Here is a 7,138-nt window from a genome sequence, read left to right as displayed (position 1 = left end):
TGGGAAAACATTTTTACAGTTAAAGGTTTTGATAAAGGCCTCATCTCCAAAATATACAGAGAACTGACTTTATAAGAAATCAAGCCATTCTCCAATTGATAAATGGTCAAAGGATATGAACAGACTATTTTCAGATGATGAAATTAAAACTATTTCCACTCATATGAAAGAGTGTTCCAAATCACTATTGATCAGAGAAATGCAAATTAAGACAACTCTGAGATATTATTACACACCTGTCAGATTGCCTAAGATGACAGGAACAAATAATGATGAATGTTGGAGGGGCTGTGGGAAAACTGGGACATTGATGCATTGTTGGTGGAGTTGTGAAAGAATCCAACCATTCTGGAGAGCAATCTGGAATTATGCCCAAAAAATTATCAAAATGTGCATACCCTTTGACCCAGCCATACTACTACTGGGCTTATATCCCAAGGAAATACTAAAGAAGGGAAAGGGACCTGTATGTGCCAAAATGTTTGTGGCAGCCCTTTTCATAGTGGCTAGAAGCTGGAAGATGAATGGATGTCCATCAATTGGAGAATAGTTGGGTAAATTATGGTATATGAATGTTATGGAATATTATTGTTCTGTAAGAAATGACCAACAGGAGAAATACAGAGAGGCTTGGAGAAACTTACATCAACTGATGCTGAGTGAAACGAGCAGAACCAGAAGATCATTATACACTTCAACAATGGTACTGTAGGAGGATGTATTCTGATGGAAGTGGATATCTTCAACATAGAGAAGAGCTAATCCAATTCCAATTGATTAATGATGGACAGAATCAGCTACACCCAGAAAAGGAACACTGGGAAATGAGTGTAAACTGTTATTTTTACCTTCTGAATCCAATTCTTCCTGTGCAACAAGAAATTTGGTTCTACACACATATATTGTATCTAGAATATATTGTAATATATTTAACATGTATAAGACTGCCTGCCATCTGGGGGAGGGGGTTGAGGGAGGAAGGGAAAAAATCTGAACAGAAGTAAGTGCAAGGGATAATGTTATAAAAAATTACCCATGCATATGTACTGTCAAAAAAAAAAGTTATAATTATAAAATAAAATAAAAATTAAATTAAAAAAAGTTTGCTTTTTTTTAACAATATAATATTCAATGTGTGTGCTTCATTAAACTGGAAGATAATAATTGCTTTTTGCTGCCAAATAATGGATTATTTCAATGATTTGTCTGCTATAGTTTTGGATAATTTCAAGAAATCCAGGAAAGCTGTGCCAACAAAAATTTTAAAAAAGAAAAAAAAAAAAAGAAGAATCTTGAACTTCTCTGAAGTGCTCCTCATTATATAATGAAGATGAAATGTCAGAGCCTCAAACAAGACTTGAGCTTGTAGGCTAAAAAAGGCCATGCTATCTTGTTTCTTGGAATCATCAGTAAATCCAAATTACTTTTGGATTGCAAGTCAGTTTGTATCATCCCTTTATTTTCAGATATTCCCTTCAATACATGAAAAGGGAATCTGGAGGGATGAATAATGAAGAAATGACAACTTCAAGAAGAAGCTTTACTTAGAAGAAATGTCTTCTCAAAACCAAAACATAATATCTTTCAGGAAGACATATTGAAGAAAAGAAATAAAAAAGGTTGCATTTTTGTCAGATTATTCTGGATATTCTCTTCATATAGAGATCTGCCCTTTCTGAGAGGAAGAAGGAAAAGTCAAATGATGGCTACAAAGGTATATGAAAAAGTGATGTATTTTGTGTTTTATAATCATTCACAATTTAAATCAATCTGATAGAAGTTATTTTTTATAATAGCTTGTCATTTTCAAAATTCATGCAAAGATAATTTTCAACATTAACCTTTGCAAAACCTTGTGTTTTCAGTATTTCTTCTCAGATTTGTGCCAAGTATCTAATTTAGAACTAATGCAAAAGGAATTCTTCTGTATTTGGCTAAATTACATGTGTGGAGTGAAGCTACATGAATGATGATAGAGACTGGACTTAAACTCCAAACTTTCATCTTTCTGAAACAATTCATATACCCTATATAGTTGACAAAGAAAAAGAAGCACCACTAATTTGAATCTAGTTCCTTCATGAGTGTAAAGGCTGGAGAAAAAAGATATTGAGACATCATGATAAAAATATTTTTGGACTAATTTTGCAACAAAAAAGAAGTATTTGGAAAGATTTTGACAAACTGTGGTCTCTAGAAAGTGTTCTCATAATATTTCATTATACAGATCTTCAAATCCTTCAATTCAATAATCATTCTCATACCTTACAAAAATTCTTCTATTAGAAAATATTTGCTCAAACAAATATCATAAATTTTGATGCAATATCACAACTAAATGAAGCATTATATCCTTGATAACAGCAATATGAAAGCCAAGTTGAGAAAACTCTAAGGAAAGATGTCTGAGCTTTCATTTGCCTCAATAAAATCTTCACCTTCTGAGCCTTAGTAGACTGCAGGATGATGATTGCCTTTTACAGCAAAACCATGGATTGTTCTCTAATTTGTCTGATATATTCCTGGATAGTTTTAAGAAATCTAGGAATCTTGCACTAAAACAAATTAACAAAATGTAGAAAATAGGGGGGAAATGAAAAGAAAAAGCTTGAGTTCCTCTAATTTGCTAGTGATTCAATAATGAAGATGAAAAGTCAAAGCTTTAACCAGCCAAAGACAGTTACCATTTTGAATAAATTAGTTGGGTTGTGTGGGAATATATGAATAACTAAAGTGGCTGGTCTTGAAATCAAGACCTCCACACTGATAAAACCATTCACCACACAGCTGACAAAGAAGCACCAGAAATTTTAACCTATGTATGTGGTTCATCATGCCCTGCTAATGCAGGAAAAAGAAGAGATTCTGACCTGATGATTAAAAATAAGTCTGGACTCATTTTGCAAAAAAACAAATTGAAGAGTTTTGACAAGATATCATCTCCAGAAAATTATGTCATAATATTTCATTATACAAATCCTCAAGTCACTTAAGTCAAACATCACTTTCAGACTTTGCAGGAATTCCTCCATTAGCAAATGTTCCCTCAAGCAAATGTAACAAACACGGATTAAGGAATATCAATGCAATAAAGAACTACATTTTTTGTAACTGAAAAAGATAAGTGAAATTGAGAAATCAGGAATTAACTCTGAGATTTGGGTTTCCTCATTAAAAACCTCACTTTCTCAGCTTGATTAGACTGAATGATGATGATTGCTTTTTGCTGGGGGAAAAAAGGTTTTTTCAATGTCTTGTCTGATATATTCCTTGATGATTTCAAGGAATACAGAAATGTTGCATCAAAAATAAAAAAAAATAGAAAATAGAAAAAAGAAAAGATTCTTGAACTTCTTTAATTTGCTACTTATCCAATAATAAGGATAAAAACTAAAAGTCTCAATAAAGACTTGAGATTGTGGATAAAATGCCTTTTTGCTTCCTTGAATCACAATTAGTCCAAATTATTCTTAGATTCCAAATCAGATTTCATCACAACTGCTTTTTTTCTGAGATTTTCTTCTGTAACTGAAAAGGAAATCTTGAGTGCTGAATGATGAAGAAATGTCATCTAGAAGGAGAAATCTCTTCTTCAAAGAAATTTCACCTCAAAGTCAAGACAAATTTGACTCCAAGAAGTTATCTTGAAGAAAAGGAAGCAAAATCACGTATGTTCTTGGTAGATGATTCAATGTCTACTTTTCTTATAGAGAGTGCCCTTTCACAAAAACAAAGAAAAAAAGGTCACATAATGGTCCCAAAGGTGAGAGAAAAATTGACATGTTTTCTGTTTCCTTATCATCCAAAAGTTAAACCAAGGGCATAGGTGGAAGAAATTTGAATGCTTCTCAAATTCATACCAAGAATATAATTCAAACTTCCTGCAAAAAATACTGTTACCTATTCTGCTTAATTGACTGTATTATAATTGAGAGATTATGAATGACTGAAGAGGCTGGTCTTGCACCTAGGCCCTTCACACTGCTGAAACATTCAGATAACCACACAGCTGATAGAAAAAGAAACACCAAGTAGATGAACCTACTGACCTTTCATAAAGGAAAAGGGAAAAAATCATATGATGTCTCCCGAAAAGAATGAACAAACATATGTTTTCTGCTTTCTAATCACTCAAAAATTAAACCAAGGGTTTTGGTGGAAGAAGTTTGAGTACTTCTCAAATTTATACTGAGTCTCTAATTCATAACTCATGGAAAATACACTCATCTATTTGGCCAAATTAGCAGTGTGGAATGAAATTATGTGAATTCATGGAGAGATTCATTTTTGAACCCAGGACATGTACACTGCTAGAAGTGTTCACATAATGACTCATCATATAGCTGTCAAAGAGAAGCACCAAGAATTTGAACCTAGTGCCTAGGGGACTATCAAGGCCTGCTAAGGCTAAAGAAAGAAGTAATTTAAATGTAATGATGAAAAATAAGACACATTTTGCAAGGAAAAACAAACATTTTGAAGAGTTTTCACAAGAAATCATCTCCTTAAAATATCCTCAAAATATTTCATTATACAAATACTCAAGTCACCCAAATCAACCATCACTCTCAGAACTTTCAAATTCCTCCCTTAGAAAATGTTCCTTTAACCAAAAATAACAAATTTTGATCAAGCAATATCACCTGGACTTCTGGGGGTGGAGACAATGGTGGAGAGAAACTGGGAACTTTTTTGAGCTTTCCCAGTAAAACCATTTATTGTTAAGACTTTCTGGTCTTCCAAGCTGTAGGTATCTACTGGCTTCTGTCTTTTGGTCAACTGTGTGTGTGTGTGTGTGTGTGTGTGTGTGTGTGTGTGTGTGTGCCTTTCTGAATATCTTCAGAGTATAAATACTATAAATCACTCTTGACCAGAGAAATGCAAATTAAAATAACTCTGAGGTACCACTGCCCACATATCAGATAGTCTAAGATGACAGGAAAATATAACTATGAACATTGAAGGAAATATAGGAAAACTGGGACATTAATAGATTTTTGTTAGAGTTGTGATCCAAACATTTTGGAGAGCAATATAGAATTAAACTCAAAGGGCTATCAGACTGTGTTTACCCTTTCATCCAGCAATGTCTCTACTAGGCCTGTATCCCAAAGAATATATAAAAAGGGAAAAGAACACATATATGCAAAAATGCTTGTAGGAGCCCTTTTTGTAGTTGTAAGGAATGAGAAACTGAGTGGAGGCCCATCAATTGGAGAATGGCTGAATAACTTATTGTATATGATTATAGAATATTATCGTCCTATAAGAAATGATAAGCAAGATGATTTCAGAGAGGCCTAGATAGACTGACATGGAATCATTTCACAATCAAATTCCCTTTTCAGATACTGAAGTGTACCTTTAACTTGATTGACCATATGCACCCAACTTGAAATTTAAGATGAATTTGGATTTTCTTCTGAATGCAGATAGAAAGATGGATTTGTCTTTTGTCTACCAGCTAAGTTGCTGCTTTTACATTTCATCTTCAATATGGATTGAAATAGTATATAAGCAAAATGGAATCTTCTTCCTCTATTTCATTCTTTTTTGTATCACAGCTGTCATGATTTCCTCGAAAGCATGTAGAAATAAGTCATAACTCATAGAAAAAAAATTACTGTTTATCAGGACATCATCATTCTGTCTAATTATGCTGGGATATTTGTTATAATACAATTGGAAATCACACTGGCAGAGAAATTCAGAGATTTTTTCTCAATTTTGCATCTCTTTTCCTATCACCATGAATGTAGTTCTTCAAATACATGATGCATCCTAATGAAGTGTGATTTCTTGCTTTGAGAAATATTTTCTAAAATAAACATTCCTAGAAGATGTGAAAGAGATTTTTGACTCCATTGAGTTTTATTTCTTCATCCTAAAAATTAAAACGATTTTGGAAAACCTTTTAAAAGTTAGTTTTTCTTAACAAATGTACTCCACCTAATTTTTCATCAGTTCTTGAGAAGTACTGGTTTCTCCAGGCTTAGTAGGACTTTCTGGTCTTCCTAGCTATAGGTATCTGTTGGCTTCTGTCTTTTGGTCAACTGTGTGGTGCGTGCCTTTCTGAATATCTTCAGCAGGCTGGAGGTTCTGAGTTCCAGACCAGCCTCTACCATTAATCAGTAAGATATACACTACACAGCTGCTTTGATGAATACAGAACATTGTCTTTTGCAGATCTCATGAAATATATCCTAGTTATAAATGACTTAGAGAAGCACTGAAACTTGTTACTCTCATTTACTTCCTTTATCTCTTGAATGTTTTTGAAATGGCAAATGTCTGAGTTTTTTTCTTTTGCTTATTGATGTAGTCATCTACTGATTTCCTCTCCTTTTCTTCAAAAGAACAGATGGTATATGAGGAGCCCACTGATCATTATCTCACAAAAAGTCTTCCTTTTTAGCTTGCTTTCCTGGTAGTTGTCTTCCTGAAGTAGTTGATATTTTGCTATTCCAAAGACATTTCATGGAAGTAGGGTTTGCTTTCAATATTGTCCATATCTCATCATTTTGGAGTCAAATTCTCCTTTCAGATATTGTACTTTACCTCTGAGTTGATTGGCCATATTTACCACAATTGAAATATAACATGTGTTTGGATTTTCTTGATTGCAGACAGAAGTTGTAGCTTTTACATTTCATCTTCAATATGGAATGAAATTGTATATAAGTAAAATGGAAGTTTCTTCCTCTATTTGTATTTTATTCTTCTTTTGTATCACAGCTGTCAAGGATTCCTTGAAAGCATGTAGAAATTACTCATAAGTCATAGGAAAAAAAATCTACTGTTCTCCAGAAAATCACAAACATCAACATTCTGCCTAATTATGCTGGGACTTTTATTATTATGTCAAAAAGTAACAAATGGGAAAATCAAATTTGCAGATAAATCCCAAGAGTTTTATTCAATTTTGGATCCCTCTTTCTGTCACCAAGAATATATTTCTCCAAGCACATGATAGTGTGATTTCCTTATTTGATGGAACATTTTGCAAAGCAAGTATTCCTAGAAGAAATGACAGAGATTTTTGACTTTGTTGTATTTTATTTCTGCATCCTGAAACATTACACAGACTTTTAAGAACCCTTTAGAAATTAGGTTTTCTTGACAAATGTGTTCCACCTAA

This window comes from Sminthopsis crassicaudata, chromosome 5 (assembly GCF_048593235.1).
Source record: "Sminthopsis crassicaudata isolate SCR6 chromosome 5, ASM4859323v1, whole genome shotgun sequence".
Classification (NCBI taxonomy): domain Eukaryota; kingdom Metazoa; phylum Chordata; class Mammalia; order Dasyuromorphia; family Dasyuridae; genus Sminthopsis; species Sminthopsis crassicaudata.
The sequence above is the reverse complement of the archived record's forward strand: the minus strand, read 5'-3'. Positions refer to the sequence as shown.